The sequence below is a fragment of the Corvus kubaryi genome, unplaced genomic scaffold, assembly GCF_017639235.1.
Source record: "Corvus kubaryi isolate FWS band 111438036 unplaced genomic scaffold, C.kubaryi_AGA036_p1.0 37225, whole genome shotgun sequence".
NCBI classification, from domain to species: Eukaryota; Metazoa; Chordata; class Aves; order Passeriformes; family Corvidae; genus Corvus; species Corvus kubaryi.
The window spans coordinates 188,566-207,670 of record NW_024581064.1 but is presented as its reverse complement, the minus strand read 5'-3'; the positions used below and the strand labels follow the sequence as shown (position 1 = coordinate 207,670).

At 44.9% G+C, this 19,105-nt stretch overlaps 1 protein-coding gene across 4 annotated transcripts in view; it reads right to left on the bottom strand.

The window, feature by feature from the left end:
• The window catches only part of NFAT5 (nuclear factor of activated T cells 5), a 57,100-nt gene that overhangs the window by 35,457 nt on the left and 2,538 nt on the right, over positions 1-19,105 (bottom strand). The window lies entirely within an intron of this gene.

Sequence of the window (19,105 nt, the reverse complement as noted above, 5' to 3'; positions counted from 1 at the left end):
ACTTCTTAAGGAAAAAAGCCTACTTTAGCACTACCATCCTAACAACATCCTACAGCCTTCGAATCTCAGACTGGTGTGGGTGGTAAGCAACTTTAAAGCCCATCCCATCCAACCCCCTGCCATGGGCAGGGACACCTTCCACTATTATCCCCAGGTTACTCCAAGCCCCATCCAACCTAGCCCTTGACACTTGCAGGGATCCAGGGACAGCCACAGCTTCCCTGGGCACCCTGTGCCAGGGCCTCCCTACCCTCACAGCCAGGAATTCCTTCCCAATATCCCATCCAGCCCTGCCCTCTGGCACTGGGAAGCCATTCCCTCTGTCCTGTCCCTCCATCCCTTGTCCCCAGTCCCTCTCCAGCTCTCTTGGAGCCCCTTTAGGCCCTGGAAGGGGCTCTGAGGTCCTCCTGGAGCCCTCCCTTCTCCAGGTGAACTCCAGCTGTCCTAGTCTGGCTCCAGCACCCAGGGGCTCAAGGCCTTGGATCAACTTAGTGACCTCTTCAGGGCTTGCTCCAACAGGTCCATGTCTTCCCTGCCCTGTATTAATCCCCTGGTTTTGATCTCTCTTCCTCTTTGTGTGTTACCCAGGAGACGTCCTAAGGTTCCCTCCTAAGAGCTTGTTCCATCCTCTCATATTTACAGCTCTCAAGCTAATTCCAGCCTCCTGTACACCTGCAGCCTTAGGAGTGCTCACCAGGTGTTTCAGGATAGAGGTTTGGCGCCATATTTTAGACCCTATTTCAAGTAACTTGGTCTTTATCAATGAAGCATGAAATTAAAGATTTGCTCTTAATGGTCTTGTGACCTTTGGGAATGTGCTTCAATTCTAATGCTGGCTTTTCCTTCCCCTCCCTCTTTATCATACTGGAATTATTCACAAAGATTAGAATTGTACTGCTTGTGGATTACTGCAAAAATCATGTGCTCCCTAAGAAAAAATTATCCTGTGGGAGTCTTGGATGTAAGTATCCCTTTAAAGCAAAAGGTTTGACAGAACCTTCACCACACTGGAGAGTCAAAAATAAATTTCTTAAACAAAAAAACATCCACAAGAGCCACCCCAAAGAGAAAAGCTCTCAATTACCTACTAACTTGGGGTTTGGAAAGGAGCTTTTGTAGTCAACTCTGAATATTTTATGAGTCATGACAGAATGATGATGATGACAATTCACTCCTCTCAGAGGCTTTCTTGAGGAGAAAGGAATGCAAGTGTATGTATATATTCAACTTACATATGAAATATAAAGCATTCTGTAGTTACCTGCAGACACACACTGCTGTAATCCCTCATTTTGGGGCCCCTCACTAAACATTTTGAGTAGCAGCAGCCCTGAACACCTGCCTGTGAGTTTCCTGCCCTGCTACAGGCAGCAGTGCCAGTGCCAGCCAGAGTAAAGGCTGGTGCTCATTTACAAGGGCTTGTACAAACTGCTGCACTCATCTCTGAGGAAAAGCAAATGCAGCTGCTCCTTGTAGTACAACAGGGGCAAAAGTGACAACCAGTGTTGCCTTCCAACCCCTTCTGTGAATCTATGAACACAGGGCAGAAGTTTATGGTCAAATCCAAACTTTCAGAAGAAAAACAAATCTCCTGCTTTTCTCGCAGCAGATGCAGCTTCACAGTCTAAAACACATCATTAGTGAACTGCATTTCAACACATCCAGAGCAATGCCCAGGTACCTTTAAGAACTCTTGCTGCCACAAACCTACTCCACACACATCAGACTTCAAATGAAACTTTGTGTTTTCACCTAAACACAGGCCAATGTTTATATATGCTGAACTATAAATAGCATTAAAGCAAAAACTGACAAATTCCAGAAACATGAGAGTTGTTGCAAGGAAACTAATTCTTCCCCAGAGGATACAGCTCCCCCCATGCCTCACACTGCATTAGGAGCTGAAGTTACTGCTCAGCCCCTTTCCATCACCATGTTTTACATGTGTGTGCACTCACCAATACTGAGAACATGAAATTTCCTGCTATAATTTTATGTTGATTCATGCAGAAAACACCTACTAAAGGGAAAGGCTGCTATAGAAATGCAGTATTACATTTGGAGGCAAAAATAGCATTTCAGCATCATTACGTATTTCTACATAATTAGCAAGAAAAAAAATGTGTAGACAGAATTCTTGCTTCCAGCAGCCAGTGCCGAATCAATGAGGAAGTTTAAGCTGTCTGACAGCACTAAGTGTCTTGTAATTTATTGCTGATTTAAATTCCATTGATGAATACATTGGTTGATCTGAAGTTCCTGGGGTTTTTTTCTGGAAGTAGCTCCATTTATACTCAACGTTTAAACACATTTTCTCTCTCCATACAGGAAGCAAGGAACACGTGTTTCAGGATTAGTGTTATTATGAAATATAAACAAGATAACACACAAACAAGATAACAAAACCCTAGTGATCAGCCAGAAGTCCCACACACTCATTTCCCCACACAAACCCTCACCTGCATTAAGGTAATCAGTTATTAGACATATTATCTACAGTAAACTTCCAAATCTCTTCTCTTTCCCCAAAATATCTCACAAAATATTGTGAAGCCCAGCTTCACAAATTCTCCTCCCGAAACCAAGGACACACAGGGACAGGCAGATTTACAAAAAGTATTTTAAGTGTCAAATTTCTTCAACTGCCCTTTATCCGATTATCCTGCCCTCATAATCTCTCATCTGAGATCAGCTGCTTGGAACTTTGATCTTCCTGCCAGTTGTACTGACAGTCCAGAAAATTCTATTTCACATGGTTATTATATGGACCAGATCTGCACCAAACATCGGATCAGGATCCAACAACACAGCACCTGCAATCAGGACAGAGATGATTTTGTCCATGTGTACTACTTGAACCTGCACAAAACATTCTGAATTTATATATTAGTAGAAAGTAATCAAGAAATTTAGGAAGGAATTGTTCCTTTGAGGGTGGGCAGGCCCTGGCACAGGTTGCCCAGAGAAGCTGTGGTTGCCCCTGGATCCCTGGCAGTGTCCAAGGCCAGACTGGACACGGTTTGGAGCAACCTGGGCTAGTGGAAGGTGTCCCTGACCAGGGCAGGGGGTGGCACTGGATGAGCTTTAAGGTCTCTTTCAACCCAAACCATTCCAGGATTCCCTGGAATTGGGTCATTTTAAGTTAAAACAACCGCACAAAAGGTGTCTGTGGCAGGGCCGGACACATGACCACCAGTCCACACAAAATACGCCCTTGGGTCAACACGGACCTGGATCAGTCCCAGCAGCTGGTGACAGGAGCTCTGTCTTTGAGGGGGAGAGGAGAGGCCTTGGAAAGATTTAGGAAAAATAACACTAAGAAGGTACAAAAAGCAGCGTGTGAAGCTGATGTGGTGATGCTGCAGCAGGAGTGCAGAAGGCTGGTTCGTGATGGCAAACCAAATTCTGCAAGCTCCTTCACTTCCTTTTTTACTCACTTCCCCTCAGTGCACACACAGCTGCCCTTTTCTAGGAATGTTTTTGGATTTCTACACACAACCTAACCAGGCTGAGTTACAGACCTGGGCCTATAGCAAAGTCCAAGTGCTCAGCCTTCTCCCATACCCACCAGCAGCAAATACCTCTGGAATTCCTAACCCATCCTCATCCTCACAGCACCAAGGGACCGTTCAGAAACACAACGCACCTTGCAAGCTGCAACATCACATTCCTCCTCACTCACTAACATGCTGGGATTCCATTTAAACTTCATTCTCAGGAACAGAGCAGTTAAGCTTACAGGAGCAAAGAGAACACGACACAACTGCTTCCTGTGTGGGAATGCTGAGACAACTCCAGGATTCTGTGACAAGTCCCATACAAAGCCCTGCTTTTCCCAAAGAGTAGGTATTCCCAGCGTGGAGAGTGCTCTCCCTCTTCATGGAAAAAGTTTTCTGTAAAGCAGCAAACCAAGTACACAAGGATCCACTATTCTGTCACATGCAGCACCTGTGAGACTCTTCTGGGCCATGAATCCTCCATGACTTTCTGGCTGCACCTACACAGACATTTCAGCTGCACAGATTAAGAACCGTGATTTCTAGAAATTTAGTGCCCCATTATCTCGAGCTGTGCTAAGACTGGCTCAGGGTGTTAAAGAACCTCTCTGTCCTCAAGCTTTTGTGATGCAAATTGAATTGAGATCCTTCTGGTTGGCTGACCAAATTGCTGCTGCCCTTAACTCAGCACCTGGTGACACTGGGAGCACAGAGACATGGAAAAGAGCAGAGAACACCCAATTCCAATGTTTAAAACACAGCAGCTCAGCCACGAGGAATGCAGACATCCTCGCTTTGCCAGGACCTCCAAACACCTTAAAGGTTATAGTATTTTCTTTACATACAGAAAAGAGACCCCTAAGCTTTGCTATTTCATATCAAAAGCCAAGCCACGCTACCCAGAACTGCCACAGCTGGAAGCCAAGTCACAAACCCGATGGAGAAGTTTGCTCTGACCTGCAGGCAAATGAGGCCATAACTAATGCAGAGGGTCCTGGCTGCAGCTCCAACTCCACCACCGTTTCTCCAGGTTGTTCCCAGGCCCAGCCTTGAGGAGGTCGTTGGAATCCAGCCCCAGCTCTCCCCCAGCTCACCTGTGCCTGTTCCACCACTGTGACCTGCTCCTGGGATTTCAGCCCCTCTAATGCCAGGGGCTCCTCCAGCAGCATCCCCTTCATCCCCCCTCCTGGACTAACAGGTAATGACAGATTTCCTGCTCCATGGAAATCATGCAAAGAGCCAGATCAGTACATGGGGGAAGATGAGAACCACCCCAATTATCAGCACTAGAGACAGAGATAGGGCATTTTCCACTTGTTGCTGACATTTTTTGCCCTTAAGGAAAGGTACATCCTGGAAATCCCTTACCACTTCCATGACCTCATGAACAGCAGCCAAGTTAATCCTTGTCTTTTAATAAGCTCCCTGCACTGAATGGCTGCCCATTTGATCCCCACTGATACTCGTCTCCTCAACATGGTTTAATACCCGCACAGATTTGGCTGGTTCTTCCAAAGCCATTTCCTTGCTGCAGCACATGACAGTCACACCAGAGATTAGACAAAACCTTGGTGTCCTCCTCTAATCAGCTGGAGGCATCGGAGCAGAAATCTCTTCTAATGATGTTCACTAAGCTGATCAAAAAAACAAGCAAGCAAACAGGCCAAGAGAGTTGTTTATATGGAACTGAGATTAAAAAACAATTAGAAATCATGAAGCAGCAAGTAGCCTCTGCTACACAGGGGAGGTCAAAGAAGTGAGCACGCATGCTCAGCAAATTAAAGAGGCCATAAAGGAAAAATAACAGTGTTCATATTCCACCTCACCCCCAGCTAGGGATGCAAATTCCATTTCAGAGCACCCACACACATATATAAAGGTCCTATGATGCTAATCTAAGACACAGTTTTGGGCTAAACCTGTATTACCAAGGCTCCAAACATCAGATTGTCACTCCTCACTCCAAAGGCCACTGCATTTTAATAAAACAGTACATGTGACTTGACATCTTTCAGAAACTTTTGTGGGTAAGGGATGCTAAAACCAGAATCTACTCTAGACCTAAAAAATTCAGGTCTCTGCCAGAAGACCTTGTGGTTGGTCAATGTGTTTATCTTGAAGTTCAGTTCTACTCAGATTTCAGTGTCCATGATAAACACCACAGCTTAGTGGTTGAGCTTATTGGAGGCCACTGATTCCACCACAATAGCTTAGTTCAGAGAGTTTTTAGAGAATGATGGGGGAATGGGAGAGCTCTAAATATTTAAAATCTAATCAAAGCTTTGCTTTGTTAAAAACGTTCATATCACATGACCCTCGGGGATTTTTCTGTACACAAAAGCTTGGGTGTGGGAAGACTTTGAAGCAGATTATTTTGCCCATCAGGAAGAGCCTGTAGGAGCCAGCTGAGGAACCCTCTGGCTCTTCACCCCAAGACAAACAGGTTCTCCTGCAGACCCCAGGAACAGTATTGACTGAGTAAGTTTGGTTATTATAACACAGAGAATTCAGAGAATCACAGAATCAAAGAATGGTTTGGCTGCAAAGGGGCCTTAAAGTGCATCTCATTAAACCCCCAGCCACAGGCAGGGACACCTTCTGCTAGACCAGGGTGCTCCAAGCCATGTCCAACCTGACCTTGGACACTTCCAGGGATGGAAGTTCTCTGAGCACCCTGTGCCAGGGCCTCACTGCTCTCACAGGGAAGAATTTCTTCCCAGCATCCCAGCAGAACTCCTAATAAAATTAAGGAAACATTTCAGAAAACTTAGGCCACCCCACTAGAGAGAGTCCACATCTCACAGCACGACTGCTCTCCCTTCCTCAAGGCTAAACCAGGAGAAGTAACCTCAGGACCCACAGGAGTAACTCCTGCAGTGGAAATACAATAGCTCAGTGCCTTTTAGCCTTTGAGTGAGCAGACAAAACTGTTCCTCCAGCTGCTTTGAGATAGCACACCCACAGCCCTGACAGGGAATGGCAGGGAATCTGCCCCCAGCCCCCGGAATGTTTTAAGCATTGAGACGGCAATGCCAATAACAGGGCTGGCACAGGGACTGGCACAGGGACCGGCACAGGGACTGCATGGATGGAAGCCAAAGAAGGATAACAAGGATTCAGTAAGAAGCTCAACAGAGGAAGCTCTGAGAGTCTGAGAAAGGCAACTAGGAGAGAGACAAAGCCCAGTGCATGAACCAGAACAGAAACAGACGGAGACAGGCACAGCCCAGACAGATCAGTGACCACTAAAGCACTTCCTACTTCAGTGCCGAGGGTTTGTTGTTTGGGGTTTTTCCTTTTTTTTGTTTGGTTGGCTTTTCTAAGTATTCCTTAGGAGATTCAAACTCTCACTTGCAGAAGTGAGAATCACCCATGACAACTGCAGGCCATGGCAGCTCTGCTTAAGGGACAGCAGAGATTTTTAAGTTATAAAGTTACAAGATAAAAGATATAGAAGAACACACAACAAAGAGTAAATCAGCTCTTGTTCTGTATCTGTCAAAAGAGGATTTAGGACATATTACAGACTATCATACTCCTGTATTTCCTAACATCTTTGCAACTTCACTGACTTAACATCAGAAGCTTGGCAGCAGGGAAAACAAGACAAACAGTCCTGAAAACAGGTTTAGGTTTCACACAGAGCAAAATGGAAGGACCCTGCTTGAACATACATAGAAAAGATAAAATACAGCGACTGTTCAAAGAAACACAAAATCACTAAGGTTGGGAAAGACCTTTAAGAACATCAAGACCAACTGTTAACACAGCACTACCAAGTCTCACTAAACCACAGGGATATAGATTTAGATGGGATACGGGGAAGAAATTGTTCCCTGTGAGGGTGGTGAGGCCCTGGCACAGGTTTCTCAGAGAAGCTGTGGCTGCCCCATACATGGAAGCGTCCAAGGCCACGTTGGACATGGCTTGAAGCAACCTGGGCTAGTAGAAGGTGTCCGTGCCCATGGCAGGAGGTGGAACAGGATGGGCTTTAAGGTCCCTTCCAACCTAAACCATCCTAGGATTCTGTGACACTTGTGAAATTCTGTGATATAACTGCATGGCAAAAGCCAGAGAGCAAGAAGCAGCCCATAGGCAGTGAGGCTGAGCAGGAGGACAACAGACACTACATAACAGTCTTGATGCAGACACCCTAAACATTTTACAGAGTTAGTGGTCTAATAACTCATATTTTTGCAAGAGTTGAAGCTGAGTTGTAGTAAGATCATAACTCACAAGGCTCCCAGTCCTATCTGTCTTACCCAGCGCCAAATCCACCAGGTTACATTTACTAAACCATTGCTTTCATTTCATATTTTTCAGTATGTCTCAGAATAGAATTAAACAAAGGACTCAATACAAATTAAGTGTGTAATCGAAAATACGTAAAGACTAATTAGCATGTTCTGCCTAATTGCCCAACACTGGCCATGGATTTCCACACAGTTCCCAGATGCAGGTCTGTCACCAGAGACTTGCCAGGCTGTCCTGACAGAGGAAACAAACTGCAGAGCACTGTTCCCTCTATCTGCCACGCCATCCTCAGCGCATCTGCTGACGGTGGAGCAGGGAAAGACTGGAAGCAGGTCTTCCCACCAGCACTCCTGTTATTGTCAGCCCTGGCAGGGCTAGATTGCTGCTACAGCAACAGTGGCAGGTTTTCAAAGAAACTGCAGTGTATACAAGGATGTTTTACACAGCCAAATAGAAAATCTTCCTTCCAGTTCCCCCTGGCTTCAGACAAAAGCAGCAAACCCTAAATCAACAGGCTTCACGCGCGCGGAGGGAAAGGCAGATGCCGCGGTGCTGCCTGTGCTAGAAAACTTCAGGATTAAAGAGCTGATGTTGGTGCAGCTCCACTCTGAAGAACCCCCAGAGGATCCGAGTGCTCCGTGTTGATGACGTAGCACAGGGCACTAAAATTCAAATCTTGCCTGCAAATGCTGCTACTCCCTGAAATGCACTTTATAATGTGTTAGTGAAGGAGAGAGAGGAGTTTTCTGAAAGGCTGTTGTTTTACAGAAAGATGGCCAGTAATATATTATTAATGATTAAAGTAATTAACATTTGATCACAACTCTAGTATCACAGAATCCCAGACTGGTTTGGGTGGGAAACGACCTTGAAGTCCATCTCATTCTACCCTCCTGCCATGGACATGGACATCTTCCACTAGACCAGGCTGCTCCAAGTGCCATCCAACCCAGCCTTGAACATTTCCACAGTATCATTATTTCTTTTATTTAAAAATAAAAATGAAAGCTAAAAGTTATTTCTTATATTTTTTTAAAGGACAAGTATTACTACCAAAAATGGCAGTATTAAATAGGTAATTTTGCAAGCAATTCGTAACCAGCTCCTGCAGTATATCCCACCAACCTTCAGAAAAGCTGCTAATCTCAATACTCAGGATTCTGCACAGCAGGGTAGAGTTGAGAAATTAATCCTTTTAAAGTTGAATTTCAACAATTGACAGAGGCATGTGTTAGCTGAATTCTATTTATGGCATTCATCCAAATATCAAATAAAGCTTTCCTGGCTGTGTTTCAGTCATCCCCATTCACAGCTCAAAGAGGACTTTTATAAATGTAGACAGGCAGTATAAATCCTGGATCTTGTTTGCATCCAATTTTACACATCTCAGAATGAGAGAACAACATTATTTAGGAATTGCCACTTCAAGGGACAGACCAGTAATGACTTACTGAGACATCTATCCTGTGCAGTTGTAAACTCCAGACAAAAGCCAAAGAACATAAAAATACTCCTAAAATACCACTGTGGACAAGGCAGAGCAGTATGCAGGCTGACAGAGCTGCAGGTACACAAACACAGAATCATGGAATCACAGAATCCCAGACTGGCTGGACTTGGAAGGACCTTAAAGCTCACCTCATTACACCCCCTGCCACGAGCAGGGACACCTTCCAGTAGACGAGGCTGCTCCAAGCCCCATCCAACCTGGCCTTGAAATGTTCAGAGAAACCCAAATACCAAGTGATCAAAGAACATCAGTAACAGCTATTTATCAACCCCTTTAAAACACCTGTGTTGTTTCAAAAATCAAAGTTCACCAGAAACAGAGGTAATCAGGCAGTTCCTTAGGTACAAAGCACCATCCGAATTCAGGGACACACAGAATCCACCTGACCCCACAGTTCACTGTTGTCTCAGAACATTTCTCAGCCTTTTCAGGTTTGCACCATTTTTTCTGATGGGGTTATTTTTGTCATCTCTTATATTTCCTGTGAGCATGAAAAGCAACAGCAGCAATGAAAGATACAACCACCTCTTTCTTTTGAGGCTGTACCACAATATGTAAGGTGAAGAATAAAAGGCATTCTGACAGACTTCCAACACATTGCGGCCACCTCTTGGGTTCAGTATTCCATTATAAACCTGGATGTACAGGCTGTGCTCCTGAGACCTGACCTGTCCCAGTAACTCCCAAAACGACACCCAGCATCTCGAGTCCACAGACTGCCTCCATGCCTCCCTGCCTGTACTCCCATTAAAAGTTATGTTCTTTCATCATCATCAAAACTGAGAAATGTTTATGCTTCCTGCCACCACTTTGCTTTCTACTGCTAACTCAGCTGTGTTTGATGATAAACACTGTTCTTCAGACCAAAGATGATGTTTCATAAAGAGCACTCCTCGGCACAGTTACAGAGCTCTGGTGAGTCTGACACCTCTCATGCTTCGAAGGGACCGACTGATCAGGGACATGACCAGCATGCTCACCTGTGTGACCAGTAAACCTGTGACAGCTACTGCACCTGGAAGGGATTCCTCAGGGACATAAAGATGCAAGTTGTTCATAAAAACAGGTTTTCAGAGCATTAAGCAAGTTCCTCTCCAAGTACATTCACACACAACTCTCAGGAGACAAATGGGAACTTAAGCCAAACATTTAATGGTAAAATGTGAACAAAAGATTCCTTGCTGCTCTACAGAGCTAAAACCAAAATGGGAGACAGCAATGAAGGAATCAGTGGTGGAACCACTCTAGAACTCCCAAGTTACCAAAAATTTAAGGACAGCTAAATATGGATTAACCAACCTCTTCTCTCTGACAGGCAAAGGTTGACAAGAACAGGACATTTAGAAGAGTATTTCTATTATAATTCCTTCAAATTCTGACAGTCATCTACAGACTCACTCCCTGGTTCAGGGGACTGCCTGGCTCAGCTGCACTAAATCTTCCTAAAGGAATTCTTTTGCCATTGTATGTACCGAAATACCTGCACGGCAAGGAGCACCCAAATGTGCTCTACCCAACACAATCCTCCTCACCACCACACCTCCAAAAGCACCGTTTTCACTTAAGTAGCAGCAAATAACTGAATTACTGAAGCTTACACTCAACTCTTTCAGGCCACAAAATAAATCAAATTATTTCCTCATCTGATTAAAGAGTAACTTGGTTCCAGGCGTGGTTCAAGTTTCCAAGCAAGGCAGATGGCCCCAGCCAGAATTCAGATGTCCTAAAATTAAAACAAAGTGTTAAGGACTTTTGTCTCCTTTAGAAAAGATTTACTCCCAGGTGAGACCTGCACACCTGCTAAGGAAGGGCACTGCTCACACTCACACAAACACACTTGCAGACAAGAGATGATGGAAATTCTTTCTCTGACACTGACATGCACATAGGAGTTGAAAACTGCTGAAAATACTGAGTGTGGTTGGAGCACAGAATTCCAGGAATGCCCAAAATGTCACTTTCAAAGGCATATGCTGGTGACAAACAAGTGTAAGCTTCTTTGTAAGGGAGCAGCAAGACAGTCACACCTCCCAATAGGGTCTGATCCTAGTATATATCCTCAGCAAAGTTACTAGGATACAACTTAGTGTCCAGGAAAATCATAGATAAATCACAGATAAATAAATCACTATATTTCAGAGGAAAAATCTGACTTAGTGCCCCAGTAAGAAAGTGACTACAATGTAACTCTAAAATTCCTGGTCTGGGGACTCACAAACATACAAACAGCAGAAGCTCTTCAGAAGTCACAAAACAACATGGATTTAGGGCCAGGAAGACGAAGGGCCTGGAGCATCTTTCACACAAGGAAAGGCTGAGAGAGCTGGGTCTGTTCAGCCTGGAGAAGGCTCAGGGAGTGTGAAAATTCCTGATGGGAGGCAATGAGAGGCTCCTCTCAGCGGTACCCCGTGACAGGACAAGAGGCAGTGGGCACCAATTAAAACACATTAAATTCCATCAGAATTATCTTATCCATGGAGACAGCCAAGGACTGGCCCAGGTTGCCCAGGGAGGCTGTGGAGTCTCCGTGAGGACAGACAGACCCAGCTGGGCACGGTCCCAGCACCCGCTCCAGCACTGATTCCATGATCTCCAGAGGTCCCTGGCAGCCCCAAGGGCTGAGACTGAACGCTGGCACTGCCTCCACAAGACTCACCCGGCTCCTCTCCCACCACCAGAACATCTGACTGTTTTCAGAAGTTTAACCCAAATCAGATTCCTGGGCTCTGCAGCATTTACTTATGAGATAAAACCAAGACTATTAGAAACTGTAATTATAAATTCCTCAGTAAATCTGCTTTAATAGGAATACACATTCCAAGGAAAGCTGCCTTTTTTCCTCCCTAAGAAATAAAACATACTCAAATATTACCAGGAGACCTCCTCATTCCTAAACTGAAAACAGAGTAAACTTTAAATGAAATACACGTATTTATTCACCACATATACAGCTAGACTGTGGGATTTCTTGCTGAGTCAAAAAAGAACTGAGTTAAAGTCTAGATAGTCCTGTTCTGCCCCGAATAGTATGGATTTACACATCTCCACAGTGCAGGATCCTTGCTGCAAAGGCAGAAAGCTGTCAGTTAACAGAAGCTCTGAACTCTGCAGCTGATTATTCCCCAATCACCTCAGAGTGCTCCTATCCAAACTCCCTGATTCTTCTGCTGAGTGAATGCATACACACAAAAAACATCAGGCCTCCAGACAATGACGGACTGAAACAACTGGATGTAGTGTCAGTTTTTCTGAACGGGAATGGAAACTCCAACATTTGGAAACTTTTTAGGACTGCCTTTGAATCTCTCTCTTCCCTATCTTCACCTTGTCTGGGCATTGACAGGAACCACTGTCCATCTTCCCTCTGTTTGCCAAACGTCCTGACCTTCACCACAACTCAAACCTGCTTTTAGGATCAAAACCTTGTGTTTCTTCAGCACTTCAGTTTCATCAACTTTGTAAGGTGACCCCAAATTCTTTCTAGTTATTTACAAAGCAACCATAAAACCTTTCCAAATGCTGAAGGGACAAGTGATGGAAGGGAATGGAGAACAATTTACAGAGAGTATTTATGTAAATAGACAACATTCCTCAGTCTGGTTAAATGATATTCACCTCACAGATGCCTCAGAGCTACACAACATGGTAAAATAACGTAGCTGAAGTTGGACATTTACATTTTAAGCACTGCTGAAGCACTGCCTGCTTTGCAAACAGCAGTTACTGGGGATTTTACTGCGTGTCCATTAGCACCTGCTATTACTCCACAGTTCAAAGTTGGATCTGAGAGTTTGTTCAAAGCTGGATCTGAGAGTTCGTTTCAGTCAGTTCCTAAAACAACTGCTAATGACAAACTGGCCTGAATGTTCAGCCTCATCAGTTTACTCTCTACATACCCACCGAGATAACACACGTGATAATTGCAGAGACATGACCACACACCTTACTTCACCTGCACTTTGGCCACTCACCAACTCCTGCTGGGGTTCACCAGCACTTCTACACTTCAAAATGAGTTCAGGCCATTGCCTCTTTGTATAGAATAAAATATTATTTCTCCTTCATTTTCACCATCCCTGGAGGTGTTCAAGGAATGACTGGACATGGCACTCAGTCCTCTGGTCTGGTCAACAAGACAGGGATCACTCAAAAGTTGGACTCAACCTTAGCGGTCTTTTCCAACCTAAATGATTCTGTGCAACACACTTCCATGTAAAACTACATAACCTGTGCACCAGTGCAAAAGTCAGACCAAGGCTCCAGGCTGCCAATCATTTTTAGTTACAGATACCAAAAGGTAACTGTGCTGTTGAAAATTTATAAATAAAGGTCAGATGCTTCATAAAAAATGAAAAATCTTAACCTATAACCTCAGAAACGTATGATGAGAAAATTCTACTTCTTGACAACACTAATCTGCAGAAGTACAGAATCGCAGAACCATGGAATGGTTTGGGTTGGAAGGGACCTAAGTTCATCTCATTCCACCTGCTGCCCTGGGCAGGGACACCTTCCACTAGACCAGGTTGCTCCAAGCTCCATCTGGCCTTGGACACTTCAAGGGACAAAAGAATTGGGTAATGTATGGAGATTCTCTAATAGAAAAAAAACTACAACTCTCGGAGAACAACAAAGTATTCAAAACAAGTAAAACTGACAATAAAAGAATCCAACTAGTCTTAGAATCAAAGAAAAAGCATACTTAATTCCTTTTAATTTCCCCTACTTCTTGATCCACACCACACATTTCTCTATGGAAAGGGCTGCCCAGGGCACTGGTGGAGTCCCCATCCCTGGAAGCATTCAAAAACTGTGGATGTGACACTTGAGGACACTGTTAGTGATGAACATGGTGGTGTTGGGCTGACACTTGGGCTTGGGGATCTTAAAGGTCTTTTCCAACCTCAACCATTCCATGATTTAGACTTGGGTACAAACGGAGAAGCACTAGAGAACCCAAGGCAGGAGCAGTCTCACACTCCTTCACCCACACCTGTGGCAGAGAGCCTTTGCAGTGTCCTGCCCAGCCCTCCAAGCTCCAGAAACAGATTCCCTCACCAATTCCCAAAAACCAGCCCCAGCAGGAATCCTGTCTGTCCAGGTCTCGGCACAAGAGCACAGGCACAGCAAATGCTACAGAAGGCACAACATGAGGAGCATCTCTTTCCATGGCAGAGCCAGCTCAGCAGGTCTAGCTCATCTGCTCCCACCTCCACCACTTGATCCCAGTGCTCCAGAGCCCCCCTCTCCTGCTGTGACACCACTCCTTGTGCAGCTGCACAGTAACTAGACCAGGAAGGAGAACAGTGTGAGAAAATCCAATCAGAAGTACAATATCCCCATTCTAGATCAGTTTCCCAATCCCATTCATCTTCCAACCACAAACAACAATTGTGCTGGCATGATTCAGAGCACAGTCCATGGGTGAGAACAGACGGTGGGGAAAAGGGGCTGTTCAGACAGCTCTGCCACCGGAATATTCAAATTACACCCTGGGAAGCTGTGAATTCAAAGTCCTCCCCCTACCCCCAGCACCACACAATCATCTTGCAGCAACACATTCCAGAGTTTTGTTTTGAAAGCCAATAAAGGAGGAAGATTCCAAGGAGGAAAGGACATTTACGAGGCTGACGCACAAGTTAAGGAACTTTGGTTGAATCCATTTAGGTTAAGTCAGACTGTCCCGGGGGCAGCTAGAAGAGCTGCAAGAGGTGGGTGTAGGGATCCATCCTTCCCAGGGCACTCAACACAACGCATCCACCGTGGCACCTTCTAGCAGTTACAAAAAAGATAAAAATTGCTACAAAAAGAAGCCAAGTCTGATTTCTATTCCTAAAACCTGCTAGTACCAGTTCCAAAGTTCAAAACTATCTTTATAAAGCATCTTTTCCATCTCTCTTCAATAATTTAGTGACTGTCTTAGTAGAGTTATCCCTGGGACGATGGGAAGAAAAAAGTTCTGGTAGGGAAAAAGAAAAACCACCAAATTCCATGTTTTGTATCACAATTCCCAGCAAACACAACTGGATTACAGTCAGTTCACATTTAAGCATGAAGAACGTTTGAGTTTTGATTATATAACGTTTTTAGGGCAAAAGAGCTATTTATCAGACTACTAACATTCTTCTTGTTGCTACCAAATTCCAGGAAGTCTCTCAGTTTTACAGTCACTCCACTGTGGAAAGCAAAATCCAGGAGATGACTAAAAACTTCTAACTGCACTTGCTGCAGTGCAAAAATGCCATTTTATTAGTACACACACATTATTGGGTAATTCAAAATGAATGTATTAGCTAAACTAATCCCATGTTTAATCAGATTTGGTACCTGACATCTGATGAACTGCTTTAATTACAGGTTTTCACCCTCGCCTACTGCCAACGAAGAGCCAACTTTGCTCTATTTGAATGCTGCAGATGATATTCAACCACAGGACAACCAGCCTCGAGGTTTTAGGTTTTATGCTCCAGTGGTTTTTCTACTACATTACTAATCTGTATGCACATTTGGGTTGGTTTATTCCAAAAAGGACAGTGTGTTATGTAAAGACGGGAAAGAAACATACTACAGCCTAAATATTTTCGGCATGAAGTGATGCATATTTTTTTATATCTCTATTAACTTCTTAGCAGGAGATGCCATCCTTCTGCAATGGTTACAAAGCATTTCTTAATTGATTATACATTATTTAATACTGACTATACATTAGAAGACTGGTTTTAGTCCTTCACACAAGTCAGCTCCTCAGGGTCTGTGGGATGAGCTCCAGCAACAGGCCTTGGAATCCACATTTCCCATTTCTTTCATTTTTAACTGCTACAACCAATATATAAAACATTTAGAGATCCTGTTGCAGAGGCCTGCAAGTACAGTTTCACTATCATTTTAAGCCAACATAAGCTGCTGCTGAAAGAACCAGTCCCACCCCTCCTCAAGGCCAGTTTCCACACGTCCCTTCCTTGAGTCAGCATGAGCCATTCATGAAGACCCACAGCAAACACAGGATACTCACCCCATTAAAAATCATTTCTCCTCCCCTTTTCCTTCGGGAAGGAATAAGGGAGAAGCTGAGTTAATTTCAACACAATCAGTCCAGCTCACTGTGGCCACGTCAGAGTTGGCGTGAGCTGAGGCACAAGGAAAAGAGGAGCACACGACTGCCTGAACTGTGCATGTGGGAATCATTCTGGCTGGAGCTGCTCGTGGAAACACACCTACAGGGGCAAAAACTGGAACATAAAGCATTCAGATACTCAAAGAAAATACTCCCTGTCCCAAGATACGCATAAATGAAAAGAAATTACTCGAATGAGTTATCAGAGCAGTTTACATTATCGACTCACACTGCGGGCTGAGTTTTTATTACCCACTCACACTCACCTGAGGCGTGGGGGCTTTTAGAGTTTTGTTTAATATTTTTTTTACGAGAATATGAAAACAAAACTCTTAACTGAAATGGTGGCGCAAGCCAAAATTTTAACACATGGTGCAGGGACAGTCTGATGACGTAACTCGGCCTGTCCAGAGAAGGGGAGAAAATACACCAGAAAAAAAAATCACACTACAAAAAACTTCAGTCACTGGGTTTCCAAATGTAGCTTCACTTTTTTTAATCGGTGCATGCAGACTCTGCCTCTTTAACTCCAACAAACCAAATTTTGTATGTCAGAAACCCCAGTAACCCCCCAGACCACTCCAACCTCAGCTCCTCTCAGAACCTCTGTGCTCCCCAGCACCCATCAGCGATGGCTCCCAAGGCCGGGCTCGCCAACCACACGAACCCGACGCGCACAGGAATGCAATTCAGAGGAGAAGGGACTGGCCCCAGTTCAACCTGGGGCTGGATTCCACCCGCGGGGCGGCTGCGCCGCTAAAAGCAGAGCAGTTATAAGAAACTACTCTCTCTTAACACACCCTCATCATAAATGCATATTTGTGGTTCTCTCACTATGTTCAGACCTTTCCCTTTATCTCATCAGTTGTACTTGTACCCTGAGCCAGAGCACTTGTCCACAGGATAAACTTATCTGTATCTATCTAGGAAAAAAAAAAAAGGTGCACTGGAGCGTGTTCTGATCAGTCAGAGAACCACTAACACGTTTTCCTAAATCCAGATAAAATCATATTCACAATCACTTCACTACTCATTCTCAAGAAGTATATTCATTGGTTCTAAAGTTTAAATTGCATTTCAACTTATCATCTCCTTGATCTTTTGTTACGACAAAATATGAAAAGCAAAACTTGCTTTAGCCTCTTTATAACCCTTCTCTGCTTTATACACCTCTGTCACAGCATCTCGCTTGGATCAAGCAGTCATTGTGACCACAACATCCTCCCCTCGACCTCTTCCAGCTCTGAATCTACATCTATGCACCAGAAGAAAAATACACTCTTGATTAATCAGTTTGAGACTCTTTTCCAACCTGAAACACTCAACCATTCAATTAAATACAAAAAAATAAAAGAGAATTCACAGTAAGATTGGGCAGTTCAAAAGCTGTGCTCAATTAACAAGTACTTGAAGCAATTTTGTGACTTACACGGAACATTTTTACACGCTTCCCAAATTTCCAGTAGGATAAATCATAACTTCGATGGGGTTTATCACCTGTACTTATAATTGAACTTCCCTGTTCCAAAATACTCTCCCTACTGCTGGCACTAGGACTGAAACCAACTGGAACGCATTGTGCTGGGTAACCAGAGAGCCTTGAGCCCCTCTAGTAACATCCTAAAAAAAAACTTACAAGCTACCCATGATAACTTTAAAGAGAGAATCAATTACCCTGAGCAGTTTGAGAGTTCCCAAGATGTGCTTTGATTCATTAAAGTCTTTCTATTTCTTTTACTTTCATCACTTACCAACATACAATTCGAAGTTAATGACCATATTATGGTCCTAAAAAAGTTAAATCTTTCCTGCAACAACATTAAACTGGTTTAAACCTTCACTTCAGGGTAATAAGGGACTTTCCATTTCTTTTGTTGTACAGCCCCAAAATTGTTCCCTCCACCAGCTGTACTGTGGGCAGATATATTCAACAAACTACTAATAAACTACTAACAGGTACTTCTAGTACCACAAACTAACAGTAGTGGCTTTCAAGTCTTTTAAACACGAGAAAATGAGTTAAAAACTCTGTAGTATGTAACATTTGTCCTGATGGACTTACCCATGTTCATGTGCACTTGTCAGAGCTCAAATTCGGTATTATGAAAACAGAAGTTAATTTAATTTACTTTTAAACCCACTTCATCCCCTTCGGGTCCGACTCCCCACAGAGGATGCTGCTTTACTCCGGTGCACGGGGATAACGCCCGGAGATGCCCCGAGGTCCCGGCACCGGGACCCCTGACCCTCCGCTTCTCGACCTCTGAGCCCGTTTTTAACCAAAACCAGGCCATCCCACCCCAAAAATCCGAGCCCTCTTGTTCCACTGAACCGCGTTCCCGGGACACTTTAATGAGCAGCTTTGGGGGCCCCTCACCCGCCCGCGCTCCCCGTTAGTTCCCGCTCCGGGCCAGAGCGTATCCGTCCCTCCGGCCCGGACAGAGCCGGGGCCGGGGAGGGCCGGGAGGAGCGCCGGGAGGGACCCCGGGCGGGCCGCAGCCCCCCGCCGCCGGCCCCGCCGCCGGAACCTGTCGGGACACATTCTTGCGGCGGCCGCGGCCGGGCCAGGAATGCGGCCGGGGGAGCCGGAGCGGCCCCGCGCGGCCCCTACGGACGCGCATCCCGGGGCGGGGGCGGCGGGCGGGCGATGCCCCGCGGGGCCCGGGGCGGCCCGGAGCGCGGGCCCGGCGGTACCGGCGCTGCCCCCCCACCACAGCCCGCCGCGGTCAC